The following is a 23,803-nucleotide window of genomic DNA, read 5'->3' as shown; positions in this document are numbered from 1 at the left end:
GACCCCCCGGGGGGTGGTTCGATGGCTGGCAGCGCGGGTCTCTCGCCGGGGGGCCCCCGGGAAGAAGACTGGCTCTGCTGGTTTGCCTGCCTGGCGATGCAGGTCCCCGCACCGTCGATTTGAGAGTGCTGAGGGCTGCAAAATACATTCGATGTTGCGCCTAGAAGGTGAGAGCGGCTGTGAAGAACACCCAGGGAGATAGGAAACTCTTTTTGTGAAAAAGTGGGTGCTAGGCCCCCGTGGGGATGGGGGATGTTGGAGCGGGGCAGGAACCGTCCCGGATCGACCATCCAGCGATGATATGGCTGGAAACGGGCCCGATGGTGTTAACCACCCTGGGGTCTTACCGTCAGGGTCGCTTCTTCCTTGTAGGTTGCTGACGGGGTGGTGGGCTCCCCTTCGATGCCCTTTTCCGGGGTGCCGCCTGGGTAGGGAGCGCTGGAACCGGAGCTGGCTTCGAAGGGGGCTGGGGCTGCTGGCGAGCAGAGGCCGCACGGGAAATCGAAGGCCTACGGGCGGCCGAGTCCTGGCGGGGTAGGATATGGCTGATCACCTCCGTCTGCTTCTTCACTGTCGAGAACTGCTGAGCGAAGTCCTCGACAGTGTCAACAAACAGCCCACCCTGCGCAATGGGCACGTCGAGAAAGCAGACTTTCTCGGCGTCGCTAATCTGCGCAAGGCTGAGCCAGAGATGCCTCTCCTGGACCACCATGGTGGACATCGCCCGACCCAGGGCCCGCGCGGTCACCTTGGTCGCCCTTAGAGCGAGGTCGGTGGCCCGGGTCGGTCTTACCCTTGTGGATCTCTTTCAACACCTTGGCCTGATGGACCTGCAGGATGGCCATGGCGTGGAGAGAGGAGGCAGCTTGGCCCGCGGCAGTGTAGGCCTTCGACACCAGCGATGCCGAGGTCCTGCATGCCTTGGACGGGAGTTTCGGTCGACCTCTCCAGGTGGACGCCGCCTGCAGGCACAGGAGCACCGCGACTGCACGTTCCACCTCGGGCACGTCGACGTAACCCCTAGCCGCCCCACCATCGAGGGAAGAGAGAGCGACGGAACCGGTTTGACGTGTACGCACCGAGAAAGGGGCGTTCCACGTCTTCGTCAGTTCCTCATGCACTTCCGGGAACCGGGGTTGGGCGCGGCTTGGAGTCGCGCTCAGAGCCCAAGAACCACGTGTCCAACCGTGAGCGCTGGGGGAGAGGCACCGGAGTGCACTCTAACCCAATGCACACGGCGGCCCGGGAAAGCATGGCCGACATCTCGACATCCGCTTCCTCCTGAGCTTGTCCCCCCTTGGGGGGAGCTGCAGAGAGTCGTCGGGATCGGATGCCAGCAATTCGCTCTCCGATGCTGCGATGGACATCTCATCATCATCACGCATCGTGTCCGAATGCGTGAAGGAGGACGCTGACGGTGTGGCACCGCCAGCTAGGGAACGATGAGGCAAGCGAGACGGGGTGCGAGCGGTTCGCGAGCACTTGGCTGATGGATTAGCGCTCGCAGAAACCCCCATATCACCCTCGCCGCTCGCCTTGGCGAATGGAATGGCCTTAGCCATCCTCGTTACAACCCGGGAAGCCTGCGAGCTGGTGGCTGGTTCTCGGGAGAAGACAGCCACCCGTGACCGCAACGTCTCTATGACCATCTGCCCGCAGTGCGGGCAAGATGAGTCCACGAAGGCTGCCTCAGCGTGTTGGACCCCCAAACACCTGACACAGACATCGTGCTTGTCCCCTTCCTCGATGAGGACACCGCACCCACGAGAACAGCGGGACATGCCGCGCTGGAGAAATTAGCTCTTTTAGAACTCAGACGGTGAGTCACCATCTGCAACTCGAACACCTCTGGAACCGCCGAGACACCCAGGGGAAGTCGCTGCAGGAAGGGACAGTCCGCTGCACCACGTCATAGAACCGGCAAGTAGAATTCTTTTGCTAAGTAGCAAGAGTCGATCTTCATCAGCGAAGGCTCCGAAGAACAAAAGGTGAATGAATGATGCACGCCGTCTCCCTTTTATACCCGGATGTCCGGGGCGGAGTCCGGCATGCAAATTTCATTTGCCAATTTTCATTGACCTTTTCTTAGTCGGAAGCGATTGGTTCTCAGAGACAAACCCCATCTGTCGGTTCGACACAACGTCGAGAGACCGACAGAAAGGGCCCACTGTGTTGTATTTTTCAAAAGATGCTTTATGTGTAAGGTAAAATGTGCAGATTATTACTCATAAAAAAATGAGAAAACCAAATGTAATATATTGTTCTTGATTTTCTAGTCTTGCCATTGACATGCCATGTGCTTTCTCGTGTCTCTCGTCATTTGCCCTGTCTAGTAAGTGTTCAGTTTAGTTTTTGTATCGTGTTGTTTATGTCAGTTTATTGAAAGTTAGTTTACGTCCTGTTATTATCCTGTTTGTACTTGTATACCCCATCGTGGGCTTTTGTTTGTGTTTCTTGTATTAAAATCATTATTATTTAACCCCTTATCTGCATGCGCTTGGGTTCTGTCCTCCGAGTCGTGACATATATAGTATGACCACTACATGGTTGTGAAAAACATTTGCTACTGAGAATTGTGTTTCTAAATATATTTACATGCTTTTATAAGTTATTGCATTTTGATGTATATTAAGACTTCATCTTACTACTTTTGGTTATGGTTTAAATTTGACTTTATTATTTTTTTTTCAATGTCGTTAAATCTATGGAGAACTAAACCTGCAAAAATTATAAATAAATAAATGTATAAATAAATAAATAAATATATAAACGAATAAATGTAATAATATGAAAATAAATAAAGGAATGAATGGTTTGATAAAACAAAATAATTCGTTTTAGCTATTATTGATCTTAGCTTTAACTTTTTTTTCATTTTTTAAATTGATTTATTATTTTTTATTATTATTATATTTTTATCATATTTATCTTTCCTTTTATTTTTTACATTTATTCATTTATACGTTTATTTATTTTTATATTTATTTATTATCGCATGTATTTATTTCCACTTTTATTTATTTATTCTTGAATTTATTCTTACTTTTCTGTTTCTTGTATGATAATTAGATGGGTTGGTCTTGCCTACTATTGGTTCAGCATAGATTGAAGCATTTGATCGATTACTCTTGACTTGTTTTGGACTAACGTCACGTCACTCACTGATCGTTTGCTTCGTGTATAACGTTAAGTATCTATGGCGGGCGCACAATTAGCTAGAGAGTTACAGCATTTAGCCAATGAAGTCGATAACCATGCATCAAATGACTATGTGTCATTCAGATTAGATGCACTTATTGATGATTTATTACAGATTGACGGCGAGATAAATGACAAAGTTCTCCCTCGGTTGTTAGCCTCTTTGCAGCACATTCAAAGTCTGTGCGAGTCAGAGGGTGCTATGGTGGTGTTACAGTTCAACTGGTGAAAATCATAAAGCACAAAATGTAATAAGGTTTAACTACACAGATGAGCTTGTAAACCGAAGTCGCAAGCTAACGCTTTGTCAAAGTGATAGTTATAAGCAGCCTTTCGGTTAGAAAAAGCGTAAAGATTTAATGTAACATGATGTAACATAATGTAAATGAATTGAGACATAGTGAACTTAAGTCACAAGTTAACACGGTAGTAATGAGCATCGTTCTTTCACTACAGGGGCCATCAAATGGAAACCATTCCTTCTAAAAAGACGTGGTTACTAAACGGTACTCGTAAACTACATTCCATAAGAGATAAATAACACAGAGGTCACAAGTTAAAACGGGCATATTCCCTTGATTCATCCAGCTGCATATTGTTGTGTGACATCTTGATATTATTGCAAAGATCCGCAGCAGCTAGCATTGCGAAATAGCTTAGTGTGATTGTTACCGTAGTGACACGCTGCCTCGCTTTATTGTATGGGTACGAATCCCGTGTCAAATCGCTTTATTTATTTTTTCACCTCGCTTCAGCCGTTACGGGCGATCATACCAATAATTTGCAATCTTAACAAGAATGTCAAAATCATGTAACAAGAAAGTCTGTGTTTATTAGACATCTTAATATCAAGTCGTCTTGTGCTTTCAGAATCGACGAATCTGCTGAGGTCGTTCATGCACCTCTTTGGCAGAGGACCTGTAACCGGAACTTGGTCACCACCTTAGCACCCCCTGACTCGCACAGATTTTGAAGAACTTTGTCATTTATCTCTCCGTCAATCTGTAATAAATCCTCAATAAGTGCATCTAATCTGAATGACACATAGTCATTTGATGCATGGTTATCGACTTCATTGGCTAAATGCTGTAACTCTCTAGCTAATTGTGCGCACGCCATAAACGTTATACACGAAGCAAACGATCAGTGAGTGACGTGACGTTAGTCCAAAACAAGTCAAGAGTAATCGATCAAACGCTTCAATCTACGCTGAACCAATAGTAGGCAAGACCAACCCATCTAATTATCATACAAGACACAGAAAAGTAAGAATAAATTCAAGAATAAATAAATAAAAGTGGAAATAAATACATGCGATAATAAATAAATATAAAAATAAATAAACGTATAAATAAATAAATGTAAAAATAAAAGGAAATGATAAATAAAATAATCTAAAAATAAATAATAATAATAATTAAAAATAATTAAAAATGGACACAAAAAATAATAAATCAATTTAAAAAATGAAAAGAAAAGTTAAAGCTAAGATCAATAATAGCTAAAACGAATTATTTTATTTTATCAAACCATTCATTCCTTTATTTATTTTCATATTATTACATTTATTCGTTTATATATTTATTTATTTATACATTTATTTATTTATAATTTTTGCAGGCTTAGTCCTCCATATAAATCTTCTGGCTCAACTAAACGGTAAACAGTCTCCAACTGAATAGGTGATCTCACTCTACCTTTATATGTGTATGTGTATGTGTTTCATACGTTTGGGTTTCTTGGACTGGGATTAGTTTAAGACAGTACTAGGCCTTAGTTAAATGAGGACATTTAAGTAGTTTTAACAAACATGCCTGACAAAAGAAATTACTTGTGTGCATTTAGAGACAGCACAAAGGCACTGATGTATTTAAAGACATGTCAGTGCAAGCTGTTTTCAGTTTGGACAGCTCTTACATTTATTTGAGTCTTGGACAAATCTAATCCCTGTCCAGGAAACCACCCCTTGATGATATAGTGTAACCCTTTCATTACTGTATCTCTTAACCAGACTGCCATAGGCTTACTGTAAATGCTTGTGCCTGCTGTACACCATTTTTCTGATACCACTGGCATTGCAGTTGTGCTGATGGCTTGGTCCACCTTTTCAATCCCAATTTTGAGGGCCTAAACATGTTCAAAAACTATAGAAAAATTTGTACACACATCAGTATTGTAGGGTCTGTTAAGTATTATATAATGTTTGTTAATGATTTATAAATGAAAGTAATTATAAAATGTTATGATTTTGCAGTCGATCATAATTAACAAAGCATTGTAAAACCAGGCAATGTTAAAGTCAATTACAAAATATGGCAGAATTATTTAAACACATGCATGCCAAGTGCAGCCCTTTTATACAACATTAAACTTTATTTTTCTCAAACAGAATCATCTGTGGTCTAACACAGTTCACCAATAGAAGTCATGTGGCTTTTGCAGCACTTGAAGCTGTCTGTTTCCAAACACGAGAGGTAAGTATCCTTCAATTTTGGTATTACTTTCTACACCATTAGAACATTAGAAAAACAACATTAGAAAAAAACATCCGTTAGTAATATAGGCTCCATTGTTGCAGTGTTGGGCCTTGTCTGGTGTAGAGTGTAATATTATTTGACTGCGTCCAAATACCCCCACTTTGCACTTGACCACTTGACTGCTTTCATGACGATTTTCATGTTTTGTTCTAGTGGGCATCAAGATCGCAAATGAGCATGTAGTATTTCTAACCCGATGGGACACACTCAGCAAGTGCAAACATATGTTGTGTCATATGCATTTTATCAAAGCAGTTGCACCCCAAAACAAAGAAAAACACGTTAGCCAAACATTGATTAAATAAAGATATAACCTTAAAAAGTATTTGTATAACTTACACTGGAAAGCTTTACACCAATATCTCGCGAGCCCCGTTCAAAAAGTATCATGATATATCCAGAATGTGATACATGATGGGATACACTTAGCCCTGAATACCGTTTGGCAGTGGTATACCAGATAGTGTGGGTTTAGTGTGCGTTAAGAGCACTGCACTTAGGCGTTTTTAAGACATTGGACAGACTTGCGCTCTTCCTGTCGTGTGCACACGCTCTCAAGTGGCCAAGTCCACAAGTGGGGGTATTTCGACGCAGCCTTTGTTTTTACAGTCTTGAGAAGGGGTGTCCTGCAGAGTTGAGCTCCAACTTGGCTCAACACACCTGTCTGGAAGTTTCTAGTCTGCCAAGTGAGTCCTTGATTAACTGGTTCACATGTGTTTGGTTAGGGTTGAAGCTAAACTCTGCAGGACAGTGGCTTTCCAGGACCGACTTTGTATACCACTGGGGTCAGTTGTTCAAAAAATTTAATCTGGATCATAATTATCTGGATTTGAAAATCTCATTTTTTGCTATACAGGATCAGGTAATCCATTTTACTTTTGTGCTGTTTTTTTTTCAAAGCAAAACTGGATTTGATCACCCTGGTTCAGATTCACACTTTTTCAGATTACAAAATCTGGAATACTAATTCTGTAAATAGGATCACATATCACAACGTTGGCTACTATATAAAAACAACATGTAGTATGGTCAAAGTGGCATCACTAAGTATATTTTACTTAAAAAAAACAATACAAAACAAACATCCAAATCCTTTTTCGATTAAATATCAACATTTAGGATGTTTATCTGATCCACAACAAATAAATACAAACAAATATACATTTACAAAAATATATCGGAATATATGTTTTAAATTATAAAGAGGGTGAATGTCAAATAGTTAACTAAATGTCCATAGCTCTTCGTTTGTAGAGAGGCCAGCTTTTTGAAGCTTTGATTTTAGGAGTAGAATCTCAAGTCTGATGTAATGATTAAGACAGGTGAGGCAGTGGATCCATATGCAGTAAAAGGTTTCATCAAAGTAAACAGGACAAAACATAACAGGGTAATCCAGACGAGTGTACAACTTAAAACAAGACTGACCAAACCTCTAACAACGACAGACACCAGACAAAGGAAACAAAAGGGAACTAAGGCATACAAACTAAAAGTCCACAATACAAAGGGCAAAACACAGGCTGGATCGTGACCTCTGACTTTAGTTTGCTGTAGTTGGGTAAGTATGGGTTGTTCCTTTGCCAGCTAAATCTTTTTTTCTCGTTTAACAAGTGATTTATGAGCGTCATCATCATTGTTTTTCAAAGAATGGTTCAGGCCTCTTTTCTGTGCAACATCTACTGGCCCTGCCAACGAGGTGCCACTTGCTTCCGCAATAACAGTGCTGAGATCCAGAATAAATGTTCCTTCTATATAAGAAGGAGGAACAGTCATTTTATTCTACAACCATAGACTCCTCATCCCCTACAACACCTTAAATTCTCCAAATTTATCAAGCACCACATCTGTGCAATCACCTCTCCTATAAGGCCTCTTGCCTGTTTTGGTGTTTTGCTTCAGCAAGGTCTTTTGTTGCCCTGGCCTTCAGATTTGTCCATCTAAATTTCACTTGCGCTGTAGTCCTCTTTTGATCCCCTTCCCAAGGCATTCACATTTTGGGTGATTTCATCCCAAATATAATTTTCTTTTGGTTACTCTACCCTTAGTAGAATCAAAACGTCCTACTACTAAGGCAAAATGCTGCCTGACCCCTCATTTATACTGCACGTGTGCGATTGTTACGGCCCAGACTTGGCCACTGGAGCTGATCGCAGCCACTCTAGTCAATGTTTTTGTTTATGCCAGTCGTGCAGCAGCACGTTAATGAAGCATCCCAGAAGCGGTTCTCCGCGCCACCTCTCTAAAGATACGCACCTAGTCTATCTTTGTCCAAGCAGCACAGTTTTATGTCAAAATAAAAGTTCTTATGCAGACTTCCGTTCGTATTGCACATCACATATCCCTGACATAAGACCATAAATGGACGACAAGAGGTTCATCGTCGAACAAAACGTCTTGGTTACGGATGTAACCTCGGTTCCCTGATGGAGGGAACGAGACGTTGTGTCGAACCGACAGAATGGGGTTTGTCTTGAGAACCTATCATCTTCTGAGTATTTAGAAAAGGCCAATAAAAATTGGCGAATGAAATTTGCATGACCTGACCGGGTATAAGAGGGAAGCCGGCGTGCTCATTCATTCACCTTTGGTCTGAGGAGCCTAAAGCATCCTCCCCCGACCGCTGGGGTGGGCGGCCAGTGTTGTGGCATGAGGGACACAACGTCTCGTTCCCTCCATCAGGGAACCGAGGTTACATCCGTAACCAAGACGTTCCCTTTCTGTCGGTCTCTCGACGTTGTGTCGAACCGACAGAATGGGGTTCCTATGGAAAACACCACAGCACTGAGCCGCGTCACAATCTCTGCGGAGCAACGTTGACTGGCCTGGGCGAGTCAGACGAACATGCTAACGCAAAATTATGACCCTCCAGTGGAGTGGAAGAGGGACCCAGAGCTTTACACAAAGTTGGGAAGCCCCTGTCACCAGCCGTCACGGGCGGAGGCCTAGTTCTCTAAATGGCGAGAAGCCGCCCGGCACCGTACGGGCCACTGGGTAAGCATTATTCCCCCCTGGGGGAAAAACACTGCAGAGGCCACTACCTACCGTATGGAGGAATAGTGGAGACACCACATGGTCTCACCATCAGGGGAGAACTCATGGGAGGAATGTGCGGACTGCAGGAGTTAACCGCAAGGTGGGAGTCCACCTGGGGAGGTCATGGGTTGCCAAGGTGGGAACCATTCATGAGGATACATCAGACGGAACAGCCCACGGAGGGGAGGTTACCACGTCTGGAGCACTAGGTCCGGTTAGAGCTATGTGGGAGATAACTCAACTGTTCCCCGGCCTAAGGGGGCAGGGCTGCTCTGCCCAGCCTGTCCCCTGGAAGGGTGCTTAGTGATGGATGGAATGCCTGTTCTTTACCCGAGGGGAAAGAAGTGAGGCGGGATCGCCACTGCTCCCCCTGGAGGGGGAAGGGCTTCCGCAGGCGTACGCCCTACCGGCTGCCGGTCCCACACCTTGCCAGGATGCGGGCTGACACAGGTTCCGCGCGTAGGTATTAGACCCTCACGGAGTTGTTGGGCATATCCCAACCCACAGCTCTGCAGATGTCTGCCAGAGAGGCGCCCTGAGCCAGTGCCCATGAGGGGTGTGCCTCACTCCCAACGGGCAGGGGCGAATAGAGATCGTTATGCCCTAACGAGGGCATCCACGATCCAGTGCGCCAGCCTCTGTTTGGAGACATCCCTCCCTTCTGCTGACCTCCGAAACAGACAAAGAGCTGCTCAGAGCTTCTGGGCTCTGCGTGCGGTCCAAGTAGAGGCGCCGTGTGCGTACTGGACACAACACGGATAGGTTGGGTCTTCCTCCCCGGTGGGGAGCGCCTGCAGGTTCACCACCTGGTCTCTCGGGAGAGTGGTGGGATCCTTGGGCACGTAGCCGGGGCGGGGTCTCAAGACAACATGAGAATCCCGGCCCCGAGTTCTAGGCAATCTGTGGACACGGAGGGTGCTTGCAGATCCCCTACCCTCTTGGAGGTGAGCGCCATGCGGAATGCTGTCTTTATCAGGACAGAGAAAGAGCGGCAACCCCGAGAGGCTCGAAGGGGGCGGGGCCTCTTGAGGCCCGCCACCTAGGTCGCAAGAGGGTACGGAGCGCGGAAGGTGGTCACCCTCTCGCGCCCCTTAGGAACCTAATGACCCGGCCGTGCTGTCCCAGAGGATACCCAGCACTTGGGTCATGATGAGCGGCCGAAGCGGCTACATACATTCCCAGTGTGGAGGGGGAGAGGTTACTCCCCAGTCTCTCTTGAGGACGGGACAGCTCGTGCCGAGAAGAGCACCAGGACGAGAAGAGGCGCCACCTACGGGCGTATCGCCGCCCAGTGGCCAAAGCCCTAGCCTGAGTGACGTCCCAACCAGACCGGGGGTGGGTCACTCAGGATCTTCTCGTCCCTTCCCCTGGGGAAGCAGTTCGCCAGGGGGAGTGGCCAGGGGGGAGTCGTTGTCAGAGCCTTAGCTCCGAGAACCAAGTCCTGGTTAGGCCAAGGGGCGTAACTAGTACCACTTGATGCTCCTCTTCCATGGCCTTGCACAGGACCTGTGCAATGAGGCTCACTGGGGGGAAGCGTACTTCCGCTTGTCTCGCGGCCAGCTGTGCGCAAGGGCATCGGTGCCAAGGGTTGCCTCGCACAGGGAGTACCAAAGCGGACAATGGGTGGAGTCCGGGGAGGCAACAGGACCCCCTGTGCCTGGCCGAACCTCTCCCAAATGAGCTGGCTGCGCGGGGATGGAGTCGCCACTCCCCGCGAGGCGTCGACTGACGAGAGAGCGCATCGGCTGTCTGGTTCAGGACGCCTGGGATGTGTGTGGCTCGCAGGGAACTGATCACCTGCTGACTCCAGAGGAGGAGGCACCGGGCGAGTCATGTTTTGCTGCCATGAGCGAATCCAATGATATACGTCACAGCAGCTGTGCTGTCCGACTGGACCAGCACGTGTCTGCCCTGCACGAGAGGTAGTAGCCTCCTCAATGCAAGTAGCACAACCAACAACTCTAGGCAGTTGAAATGCCAACACAGGCGGGGGCCCGTCCACCGCCCCGACACTGCTTGCCTGTTTGCACACGGCACCCCAACCCCAAGAAGGTCATGGAGACCAGGGGGTTAGGGTGTGTCGGCAGAAAGCGTGTGACCATACGCCTGCTGCCGGTGTGCCACGCTCTCCAAGGAACTTGACTCTGTAGCCAGTGTTGGAGCGGTCGTATGTGCATCGACCCGAGGGGGACCACCCCCACCGATGATGTCATGTATCCCAGGAGCCTCTGAAATTGTTTCAGGGGGACCGCTGACTGTCTGAAAGCTTCAGGCAGTTCAACACTGATCGGGTGCTCTCTGTAGTCAGTCGCACTGCCTCTGGGAGGCCGCGTGGGTGCGGGCTTCCTCGTCGCGGGTCTCGCGCCCCCCATGGGGGGTGAGCAGGGCCGCTCAAGAGGACAGAGTCGAGTTCCCTACCGAGAAAGAGGACGCACTGCACCGGGGAGAGCTTGCTCTTCTCAGTTGACCTGTAGCCCCACCGATCTAGGTGCCGGAGCACCAGGTCCCTGTGTGTACACAACAGATCTCGAGAGTGCGCCAAACTGAGCCAGTCGTCGAGATAGTTTAGTACCCGCACACCTCCTTCCACGACCTTCATAAAGACTCGTGGAGACAGGGACAGACCGAAGGGGAGGACCCTGTACTGATATGCCCGTCCCTCGAACACGAACCGTCGGAACGGCCGATGTCGATGGAGGATCGAGACATGAAGTACGCGTACTTCAGGTCGATTGCCATGAACCAGTCCTGACACCTGACGGACGTCAGGATGCGCTTCTGCGTGATCAACTACTGTGTAGGTGCCTGTTCAGAACACACAGACCCAAGATAGGGCGCAACCCCCCGCCTTTCTTGGGGACAATGAAGTGCAGGCTGTAAAACCCGCTGAACATCTCGGCTGGTGAGAAGGGCTCGATCACTCCCTTCACCAGAAGGGTGGCGGCCTCGGCCCGAAGTACGGTAACATCCTAACCTCTGACTGAGGTATATCGGATGCTGAACTTGGTGGGCGTGAGGCGACTGGATCGCGTAGCCAAGACGGATCGTCTTCCCTAGCCAGCCTGACAGTCTGGGAAGCCGGACAGGCTCCCAGAAATGAGACGGGGACTAAAGGTACGATCTTTTTCATCGTCCCCCCGGGGGGTCGTTCGATGGCTAGCAGTACGGATTCCTTGCCGGGGAGGTCCCCCGGGGAGGAGATCGGCTCTGCTGTTTTTCCTGCCTGGCGACTGCGCAGCTCAACGCACTGTCTGACTGAGAGTGCTGAGGGCTGGTGTTTATACTCGACATTGCGCTTCGCCATGACACAACGTCGAGTTTGCCATTCACCATCGTGCAGAGGGTGGGAGCGGCTGTGATAACCCAGAGAGAGAGGAAACTCTCCTTAGAGAGTAAGTGGGCGCTAGCCCCCCGGAGGGGGCCAGCAGATGGAGAGACGGGGCAGGATCCGTCTTATCCGACTTCCCAGCGATGTGGCTGGGGTCGGGCCCAATGGTAGCCTCGATCCCCCTAAGGTCTTCCCATGAGGGCCGCTTCACCGCGGCTGCTGATGGGGTGATGGTCTCCTCTTCACGGTCTCCTCCATGGGGGGGGGAGCGCCTGAGTGGGGGGAGCCAGAGCTGGAGGGCGTCGAAGAGGACCAGGGCTGCTGGGAAGCAGACAGTGCACGGGACTCGACGGCCGAGGCGGCCGAGTCGCGGCACGGAGGACTGCTTCTTTACTGTTGAGAACCCTCCGGGGGAGGCCGTGTGCGGGTCTCGCGCCCCCCGACAGGCGGGGGGTGAGCGGGGCCGCAGCGGCTCGACAGTCACATCAACCAGCCCCGCCTTGCGAGACGGGTGCGTCGAGAAAGCGGACCTTCTCGGCGTTACTCATCTGCACAAGGATCGGCCAGAGGAGTTTCTGATGGACCAAAAGTGTGGACATCGTCCGACCCAGTGCCCGCGTGGTCACCTTGGTCGCCCATAGAGCGAGGTCGGTGGCGGCGCGGAGTTCCTGCATAAGCGCTGGCTCGGTCTTACCCTCGTGGAGCTCTCTCAACGCCCTGGCCTGGCAGAAGCCATAGCGTGGAGAGAGGAGGCAGCATGGTCAGCCACAATGTAAGCTCTCGACACCAGAGATGCCGAGACACCACATGCTTTGGAAGGGAGTCTAGGTCGAGCCCCCCCCCAGGTGGTCGCCGCCTACGGGCACGAGTGCCTCGGGAGGGAGCCCGAGGAATCGTCGGAGTCGGATGGCAGTACCCCGATGCTGCAAGAGACATCTCATCATCACGCATCGTGTCCGAATACGTGATTGAGGAATAAGACGGCGGACCGTCTCCTGGGGAACGGTCAGACGAGCGAGACGAGGTGTGAACGGTCCGTGAGCCCGTGGCTCGAGGATTATCGCTCACAGTCATCCTCATATCACCCTCGCTGCTTGCCGTAGCGGACGGCAGGGCCGTAGTCCTGCCGCCACGGAACGGGGATCAAACGAGGTGGTGGCTGAGTCCCGTGGGAACACAGCCACCTGTGACGCAACGTCTGAATCGTCACCGCCCGCGGTGCGGGCAGGACGTATCCACAACGTCTGCCCCAGCGTACTGGAAGCAGGCATTGTGTCCATCCCCCTCCTCGATGAGTGTGTTGCACCCATGAGAACAGCGGGACAAGCCACGCTGGAGAAATTTTCTCTTTTAGAAAAGGAAATTTGCTCGAACACCTCCGGAACTGCCGAGACGCCCAGGGGAGAGTCACTGCAGGAAGGGACCGTCCGCTGTCCACGTCGTAGATTCCAGCAGAAAGAATGATCACCAAGATCGTAGAGAAGCTCATCAGATGCGTACGCTCTGAAGAACAAAAGGTGAATGAATGAGCACGCCGGCTTCCCTCTTATACCCGGTCATCCGGGGAGGAGCCCGGCATGCAAATTTCATTTGCCAATTTTCATTGGCCTTTTCTAAATACTCAGAAGATGATAGGTTCTCAAGACAAACCCCATTCTGTCGGTTCGACACAACATCGAGAGACCGACAGAAAGGGAACCATGGTTATTTTGTGGTAAAATATTGTTCAACTATAATAACCATGTTTTTTTTGTTTAAAGTGTAGTAAAACCATGCTTAATTTTCCTAAGGGAACAAAGCATGACTCACAGCAATGAACACAATAATATACAAGACAAGCATAACCATTTAGCCAACTTTCTAAAGGTATAACCCCAAAAAACATGAACAAACACAAAAAATAAGAAAAACATTGTTGGACAGGAAAATCATGTGGTCTTGAAAATTCAGCCGCTTTGCATTTGAGATGCCCCTGGTGTACATTGGCACCACATTGAGGATGGAGCAAAACCTTGCCAAAGCCGTAACATGCCGCCAATGCGTGCGGTGTAAACAAGGGGTAACATCCCCCCCCCAACAACAGTGCGTGAGTTTCAGCAACCATGAAATTACATCCTTCCGAATCCATGGTTTCACCTCTTTGGTGTAGTGAATGTAGAATTTATAGTCAGTGGTCTTGATTGATTTAAGTGAACACAAGCCACAGCACATCAGCTAGCTAATGAGGAAACCAATCACACAGTCATCTTATTCAGCTTTTCTCAGAGGACTTACAGAGAGGCACTAACAGATAGGTATTGTCCATCAAACCCACTAGTTTGGTAGGAGAGAATTGTGTCAAAGGGTTTATGTTGAGCAGGTATGCTTCAATTCTACTCATTGCAAAACAAGGTGTGTAATTGAGCGCTTAAATAGAGTTCTCAAAAGGCACTTTTGCATGTCTTAACTTCTTGCGAGTGGAACCAGAGGGACATGCAACATAACACTTACCTGTATTGTCCTACACAACAGTGCTACAAGGCACAATGTTCCTTGGAAGATAATGATCTACCTGACCATGCTGAAAACCCAGTCCAATGCCTTCTGGCATTCTCTCATAGCGAGCAACTTTCTTGACGTGCAATAAGGGATGCAATTGTTAAAATTACTTTTGACTGTTTGATCTGATGACTGCGTGATTGTAATTAATTTACAGTGATAATGTCACAGCCCTGTCTGCTTCCCAGTGTTCCCCATAGCCTGTTTTACCTCATGGACTTCATTTCCCAGCACGCTCAACGCTACCTCACCTGTCCCTCGTCTGCAATCACCCTCACCTGCAATCACCCTCACCTGCTAGCGATCTCCCCATCACAAGGACTCTTTATATTGACACTATGTTTGCCCCATCGTTGTCTGGTGTTGTTTATGTTACATGATGGAGAAGCAGTCCAAGTTTATTTCTTGTTTATATTGATTAATAAATATCTGTGTTTGCATTTTGTAATGCCTCTGGTCTGTGGCCACCCACGTGACAGAAGACCAGACCATCTATATTGATTATACAGTGCCCTCTCCAGAGGACCATCTCCGCTTCTATCTCTGCCAAGACGTCCGTGGAGAGTAAATTGGAGGAATTTTTAGACTCCATCACTGAGGTGAGCTGGGGCAATTCTATGCTCAGCATGTGCTTTTGGATGCCCCGACCCGTCTCCAGTGTCCCTCTCTGAGTCCTCTCTGAGGCTTCCCCTGGCTCCGCTTCCGAGGCTTCCCCTGGCTCCACCTCTGACGTTTCCCCTGGCTCTTCTTCCAAGGCTTCCCCTGGGTCCACCACAGAGGTTTTCTTTGGCCCCGTCTCCAAGAATTCACCTGGCTCTGCCTCAAAAGTTTTTCCTGAGTCCACTGCAATGGCCTTCATGGTGTCTTTAGCCTCCTTGCCACAGCAGACAACGCCATTGTGCCTGCCTCCAGCGTTGTGGCAGTACCCATCAATCAAGCCTCCACCATCGTGGCCACGATGAACGTCTTCTCCGCTCCCTCTCACAACATTCAAAAAATGACTTAAAACTAGTGCTGTCAATCGATTAAAAAAATTAATCGGATTAATCACACATTTTTTCTGTGATTAATCACGATTAATCGCACACAACAATTATATTTTAAAATATACTTTTACATTTTAATAATTTCACATTTAATCTTCAAATTGATGTAGAAACAACATATTTCTTTAACAGCATCATTTTATGAAAGCTAACATTTTGATATTAGTATTGTAACTGATGTCCTATTAAATTGATTATTTTAACATTAATTATAGCCATTCAACAGTATAATTGAGAGCTCATGTAGGAAATTGAAGGACACTTTACAGTCTTTAATGCTAAATTATAAATTAAATGCAGAAGAATTCTCATTAAAGCTATAAAATCACATTGATTTCCTCTTTTATTTTGTTCTTTGATTAACATTAGTGACAGGAGTCACAGCACACGTTTAAGAACGTGGCCCCTTTAAGAGCTGTCTTAGTACGCAGATCTGACCGTCACCGCACTCCCATTTTCACAACTCTTTGCATTCATTTAAGATTTTATTTTACACTTTGAAGTCTGTGCTTAAGAAAATGCTAGACAAAACGGGCTTTCTGACATAATCTTGTGTGGTTTTATCCATTCAAGCACGAAAGAGAACTTAACACGGATGCGCTGTCTGACAGAGATTCACCGACGCAGCCGTTACTGTACACACCAGACTGGACCTCTCGTTGCGTTTTGCCGCGTCCCACAGTTTAGAAGCTTCTATCTTCATTGAACGCGTCAAAGCAACTGTTTCAAATCGCGCTTAAGTGGTTTAAAAGCCTGTACACGAATAAAGCGTGATTGTCAGGTCCCGGGTTGATGACCTTTTCACTGTCTCACTTTCTCCTCATCACTACTCTGTTGCGCAGCTGAGCGGTTTGGCAATCAGCCGAGCGGCTCAGCAGCGCACACCTGTCTCTTATCTCTACTCGTCAACTCTCCCCTTTATATTCCTCTCTTTTCTTTCCTTAGTTGCTGTTGCGTTGTATGGTTTACCCCGCTCTTGCTACCTTCGAATATTCTAATCTTGTTTTCTTCTAGTCGTAGTTACCTTGAGTGTTTTTGTTTGGAGTTTTGTTCCCGGGACTGACCTGCTGTTCGGTCTGGATCCTCCTTTAGTCTTCTTCACCGGTTGGGATTACAGCTTGCCTTTTCCCTCTGGATCCTGTTTGCACCTCGATCGACCCTCGCCCGTCTGACTACTCTCTGGATTTCCCTTTGGACACTGTATGCCACTCGTCTGACCACACGCCTGTTTGACCCTGCCTCTGTCTCACCCTTGGGATTGTCGGAACTCTGTTCCGTTATTTTGTTTTTTGACTCTTGTCTTGCTGATTTATTAAATTCTTTTGATTTGAATCTGCCCTTGAGTCCAGTTCTTCCGAGCAGGACAGAACGCAACAGCCAGCTATGGACTCAGCGGATTCATCCCCACTACGTTCGGCACTGGAGAGGCAAGGGGTTTTGTTGGGCCATCACCAGGAGGGTTTAATTGCCACCCAGCAGACTGTCGAGGCATTAACCGCCCGGGTAGCCAATCTCACGAACCGGCTGGAGCACTTTCAGTTGTCTGAGTCCCGGGCCGCCAGCTCGGAGCGTGTGCACGAACCCCGCATAAACAATCCTCTTCCGTATGACGGTGAGCCCACTCTTTGCCGAGCTTTCATTATTCAATGCGAAGTTGTGTTCTCCCTTCAGCCATCCACATACGCTTCACAGAGAGCTAAAGTGGCATTCGTCATCTCACTGCTGACGGGTCGTGCCCGTGATTGGGGTGCGGCATGGTGGGCAGCACAGTCCAATTTTTCATTTAATTTTGAGGACTTCAAGGAGGAGATGGTAAAGGTGTTTGACCGCTCTGTGTTTGGGAAGGAGGCCTCTAGACTTTTAGCAGCACTCCGGCAGGGGCATCGCTCCGTAGCAGACTACGCGATCGAATTTCACACGCTCGCGGCGACCAGTCAATGGAATTCAGAGGCACTTTCAGCACGTTTTCTTGAGGGGTTGGCCAGTGACGTGAAGGATGAGATGTATGCTCGCGATCCTCCGGAACGGTTGGATGATCTGATAGCCTTGGCTATTCGGCTAGATGCAAGAATGGAATTACACCGCCGGGTTAAGGCCACAGCCAGACCTCTAGATCTGCATTCATCCCTCAAGCCGTCTCTCAAGGCCACCGTGGCTGTTTCCACCGATGTTTCTGAACCCATGCAGCTAGGCAGATTACGCCTTCCGGCTAAAGAGAAGCTTCGGCGCCTAAATGAGGGTTTGTGCCTCTACTGTGGCGGGCAAGATCACCAGGCTTCCGATTGTCCGTTAAAAGCCAACGCTCGTCGGTAGTCAGGGGAATCCTGGCGAGCGGTACTTCAGTCTCCCCCACCCGTTGTTCTCGCACTCTCCTTCCGGTGACCCTCAGTTTTAGTGGTTCTTCTTTCAATGAGTCGGCGCTGCTGGACTCTGGAGCGGAGGGCAATTTCGTGGACGAGACCTGGGCCCGCGTAAGAGGGCTTCCCACTCGGCAGCTTCATCCGCCAGTCACCGTCCGTGCCCTTGACGGCAGTATCTTGCAAACTGTGTCTGCTCTCACCACTCCCTTAAGCGTGGTCACGTCAGGTAATCACAAGGAGGAACTAGAATTTTTTGTTTTTAAGTCACCGGAAGCTCCCATAATCTTTGGTCATCCCTGGCTCTCTCGCCATAACCCGTCCATTAATTGGACTAATAGCTCGTTATTGGGATGGAGCCTATATTGTCATGCCCATTGTCTTGTCTCTGCTTGTTCCCCCCTCTCTTCCTTTTCTCTGTTGCAGGTGGAAAGGGTTGATCTATCCCGGGTTCCTGTGGAGTATCATGAGTTGAGAGCGGTCTTCAGCAAATCCCGGGCCTCTTCTCTTCCCCCACACCGACCCTATGACTGTGCCATAGACCTTCTCCCCGGCTCTTCTCCACCTCGCGGACGGCTTTTCTCCTTGGCTGCTCCTGAACGAGCAGCCATAGAGAAATATTTGAACGAGTCTCTCGCAGCCGGTATCATTCGTTCCTCCTCATCTCCGGCTGGGGCGGGATTCTTCTTTGTGAAGAAGAAGGATGGTTCGCTTCGCCCCTGCATTGACTACAGAGGCCTGAATGACATAACGGTTAAGAACCGGTACCCGTTACCCCTTATGTCCTCAGCCTTTGAACTCCTGCAGGGAGCGAAGTTCTTCACAAAGTTGGATCTTCGCAATGCCTATCACCTGGTCCGGATTAGAGAGGGGGACGAATGGAAAACAGCCTTTAACACCCCCACAGGGCATTTTGAGTATTTGGTTCTTCCCTTTGGGTTATCTAATGCTCCAGCTGTTTTCCAAGCACTTGTTAACGATGTTCTTCGTGACATGATCGACAGGTTCGCCTTTGTGTATCTGGATGATATTCTTATATTCTCTTCTTCCCTCCAGATGCATGTCCGTCATGTCAAGCAAGTGCTCCAACGGCTGCTTGAGAACCAGCTATACGTCAAGGTGGAGAAGTGTGAGTTTCATGCCCGGTCAGTTTCGTTCCTGGGCCACATCATCTCGGATGAGGGAGTTCGCATGGATCCTGCGAAGGTAAGGGCCGTCTCTGACTGGCCGGCACCTGCCTCCCGGAAAGGGGTCCAACAGTTCCTGGGTTTCGCCAATTTTTATCGGCGGTTCATCAGGAACTTTGGGCAGGTGGCGGCTCCCCTCTCGGCATTGACCTCCACTAGGAACAGTTTTGAGTGGTCATCGGCGGCTCAGGTTGCGTTTGACGAACTTAAGAACAGGTTTGTCACCGCACCTATTCTGGTCACCCCTGATCCCACTCGTCAGTTCGTGGTGGAGGTTGATGCTTCTGAGGTTGGGGTCGGAGCGGTCCTTTCCCAAGTTTTTTCGCACGATCTTAAAATACATCCTTGTGCGTATTTCTCTCACCGTTTGTCTCCCGCAGAACGAAACTACGATGTCGGCAACCGTGAGCTGTTGGCAGTGCGTTTGGCTCTGGGAGAGTGGCGTCACTGGCTGGAGGGGGCTACCGTTCCTTTCATTGTGTGGACCGACCACAGGAACTTGGAGTACATTCGGTCCGCCAAACGACTGAATGCCAGGCAGGCTCGTTGGGCACTTTTCTTTGGGCGCTTCGATTTCACCCTGTCTTACCGGCCAGGCTCCAAAAATGGCAAACCCGATGCGCTGTCTCGATGCCTTGCCCCGGCTAGTGGTCCTCCCTTTCCCCCCGACACTATCCTCCCTGAGGGTCGGGTGGTGGGGGCGATTACTTGGGGTATCGAGCAACGCGTCAGGAGAGCTCTGGTCGGAGTGGAGGCGTCCCGAGGGTGCCCATCGGGTCTGCTCTTTGTTCCTGAGTCGGCCCGCACGGCGGTCCTTCGGTGGGGCCATTCTTCCAGACTCACTTGCCATCCGGGTGTTAGGAGATCGCTGGCTGCCATCCGCCAGCGGTTTTGGTGGCCAGCCATGAGGGAGGACATCCACCAGTTCGTGGGGGCGTGTCCGGTCTGTGCGCAGAAAAAGTCTTCTAATGCACCGCCCGTTGGTTTGTTACAACCCCTGTCTGTTCCCTCCCGCCCTTGGTCCCATATTGCCCTGGACTTCGTGGTTGGTCTCCCTCAGTCCGGTGGCAATACGGTGATCTTGACCGTGGTGGACCGCTTCTCTAAAGCGGCCCATTTTATCGGCCTCCCCAAACTTCCCTCGGCCAAAGAGACGGCCCGGGTTTTGGTGGACCAGGTCTTCCGCATCCACGGTCTCCCCGAGGATGTGGTTTCGGACAGGGGTCCCCAATTTGCCTCCCAAATTTGGAGGGAGTTCTGTCGCCAGATTGGCGCTTCAGCCAGTCTGTCGTCCGGATTCCATCCACAAACCAACGGGCAGTCCGAACGCGCCAACCAGGATCTGGGTAGGATGCTCCGATGCATGGCTTCCCACAATCCTTCCACCTGGAGCCAGCAGCTGACCTGGGTTGAGTATGCTCACAACTCCTTGCCGGTATCTACGACCAGGCTGTCTCCATTCATGTGTTGTCTAGATTACCAACCCCCTGTGTTTCCTTCCCAGGCTGTCGAAGCTGCGGTTCCCTCGGTCCAAGCCTTCATCCAGCGCTGTCGGCGTACCTGGAAAAGGGCCAGGGAAGAGCTAGTCCGGTCCCGGGACCGTACCAAGCGCACCGCTGACCGTCACCGCCGGAAGGCGCCTAGATACGTATGTGGGCAACGAGTATGGCTTTCTACCAAGGACCTCCCTTTGCGGGTCCCGGCCCGCAAATTGGCACCCAGGTTCATTGGACCGTTTCCCATCGTCAAGGTTGTCAGCCCGGTGGCGGTCCAGCTTCGATTGCCTAATCCTTTCTGTCGTGTCCACCCTGTCTTTCATGTCTCTAGAGTCAAACCTGTTCTTTGTTCCCCCCACACCCCCTCTGTTTCCTCCCCTACTCTCCCTCCCCCTCCCTTGGTCATTGAAGGTGCCCCTGCTTTTAGGGTCAAGCGGATTTTGGAGTCTATACGCCGTGGCCGGGGATTCCAGTACTTAGTGCACTGGGCAGGCTATGGTCCTGAGGAGAGGAGCTGGGTTCCGGCCCGGGACATTCTGGACCGCTCTCTCATTGACACCTTCCACCGCAACCATCCCTCTTCCTCAAGCGCGCCGGGTGGCGCTTCTGGAGGCGGGGGTACTGTCAGGTCCCGGGTTTGATTTTCCTTTTCACTGTCTCACTTTCTCTTCATCACTACTCTGTGGCGCAGCTGACGCGGTTTGGCAATCAGCCGAGCGGCTCAGCAGCGCACACCTGTCTCTTATCTCTACTCGTCAACTCTTCCCTTTATATTCCTCTCTTTTCTTTCCTTAGTTGCTGTTGCGTTGTATGGTTTACCCCGCTCTTGCTACCTTCAGAATATGCTAACCTTGTTTTCTTCTAGTCTTAGTTATCTTGAGTGTCTTTGTTTGGAGTTTTTTCCCGGGACTGATCTGCTGTTCGGTGCTGGATCCTTCTTTAGTCTTCTTCGCCGGTTGGGATTACGAGCTTGCCTTTTCCCTCTGGATCCTGTTTGCACCTCGATCGACCCTCGCCCGTCTGACTACTCTCTGGATTTCCCTTTGGACACTATATGCCACTCGTCTGACCACATGCCTGTTTGACCCTGCCTCTGTCTCTTCCTTGGTATTGTCGGAACTCTGTTCCGTTATTTTGTTTTTTGACTCCCGTTCTGCTGTTTAATTAAAGTCTTTTGATTTGAATCTGCCCTTGAGTCCAGTTCTTCCGAGCGTGACAGTGATTACATAATGTAACGCTAGACAAAGGATGTCAAAACAAACGGATGCTGCGTTAATTGCTATAAATATTTTCTCACGCGTTCATTTGAAAAAATTAATCGCATGCGTTAACGCGTTAACGTTGACAGCCCTACTTAAAACCCATCTCTTCTGTGAATACTTCACAGACAAACGAGAGAAAAAAAACACTAACCTTCTCTCTTTCTCTCAACAGGTATTGGTCTAGCTTTTGCTGAAACTAGTAACTTTGTATTAGCACCTATTGTATTATTGCTCCTGTATGACATATCGCTTATTGCTCCCTGAACTCTCTGTAAGTCGCTTTGGACAAAAGCATCTGCTAAATGACAAAATGTAAATGTACTGCAATCACCCTCACCTGCTAGCGATCTCCCCATCGCCAGGACTCTTTATATTTACACTCAGTTTGCCCCCTCGTTGTCTGGTCTTATTTATGTTACATGGTTGAGAAATGTTCCAAGTTTATCTCTTGTTTATATTGATTGATACATCTGTGTTTGCATTTAGTCGTGTCTCGGTCTGTGGCCACACCCCTGCCAGATAAATGACAGTTTAAAAAAAAGTATATTTTCCCATTATAACGGTTTAATTAATCAAGAGCAAAATAAAAATATACATTTGTGTATATATCACATAAAATAAATTGTGGGTTTTTTTAATTGTAAAGTTTTAAATTCATTTTTATTCTTGAAATTAATCTGCTGGGATCAGAATAATCCTGGTTTTCTGGCTCAGACATATCCCAGTCTTACTAAAAATTTTGAACAACAAAAACTCATCCATTTTTTTCTTTTGAACATCCCCTTTTTAATATTTGAGTCAATCTGATTACTTTTGAACAACTGGCCCCTGGTTTTGAGTACAGAGGTGATTTTAACTGAACTAACATAGAGTATGTTGCAAATAAATCAGTGATTATCAGCAATATTTTAAAGATGCTATTGCATTGTTGTTTGTTTCAGATTCTGGATGCAATGAATCAGGATAGTGGGATTGCTCTCTCTCAGCTCCAGGTTGATGGAGGAATGACCTCTAATCGGTTACTGATGCAGCTGCAGGCAGACATACTGTGTATTCCAGTTGGTATGATTTCCTCCATTTACATTTACACATTTTGCAGACGCTTTCATCCAAAAGGACTTACATTGCATTATACTATATACGTTATTTGTTTCTGAGTATGTGCAATCCCTGGAATTCAACCCATGACTTTGGCATTGCTAGTGCCATGCTCTAATCACAGGGCTACAGGATTTTATTTCAATAAAACCAGAGCCTGAAAGAAAATAGCATCTCTTCTAGGTTTCTATTGCTATATGACATGTATTTGCAGTTAAGCCATCTATGCCTGAGACCACTGCTTTGGGCGCTGCCATGGTGGCAGGAGCAGCTGAGGGGGTCAGGATTTGGAGCTTAAACCCAAAAGATGTTACTGAGGTCATTTCAGAGAAATTTGAACCTCAAATCAACCTAGAAGGTAAAAGAATCTGAAGTACACCACACTAAAGCTCTTAAGACATAATGCCACCTTTTTTTTCAAATTACTCCCTGTAATGCTTAGTTTGAATTGATTTGATTGGAATTTTTAAATAGAAAGCATAATTTGGTATACACAGAAAATACCTATATTAAACAGAAATAAAGTATACCCAGTCCAGCTGGATGTCAACCAAAGCTATAAGAAATAGAATTCAAATTTTTAATTGCTTGAGGAACAAAAGACAATTTGGACCAGTTTTTCGTACATCGTGGAAAACAGTGCCGTCGACTGGATGGCAATAATTCAAAAGAAAAGTAGAGGATGTCTCTTGTCATCCAAAATATTGTTAGCTTTGTTCAACA

The 23,803-nt window shown here is 48.5% G+C and overlaps 1 long non-coding RNA gene across 1 annotated transcript; it reads left to right on the top strand.

Annotated features, from left to right (window-relative positions):
- Positions 1-5,586: 5,586 nt before the first annotated feature.
- On the top strand, positions 5,587-23,425 carry LOC130549786 (uncharacterized). The gene is made up of 3 exons (XR_008962272.1): positions 5,587-5,672; positions 22,924-23,044; positions 23,295-23,425. It is a non-coding gene; the product is annotated as an uncharacterized LOC130549786 (long non-coding RNA).
- The last annotated feature ends 378 nt before the right edge of the window (positions 23,426-23,803 follow it).

Source organism: Triplophysa rosa, unplaced genomic scaffold, assembly GCF_024868665.1.
Source record: "Triplophysa rosa unplaced genomic scaffold, Trosa_1v2 scaffold174_ERROPOS168977, whole genome shotgun sequence".
NCBI classification, from domain to species: Eukaryota; Metazoa; Chordata; class Actinopteri; order Cypriniformes; family Nemacheilidae; genus Triplophysa; species Triplophysa rosa.
The sequence above is the reverse complement of the archived record's forward strand: the minus strand, read 5'-3'. Positions and strand labels throughout refer to the sequence as shown.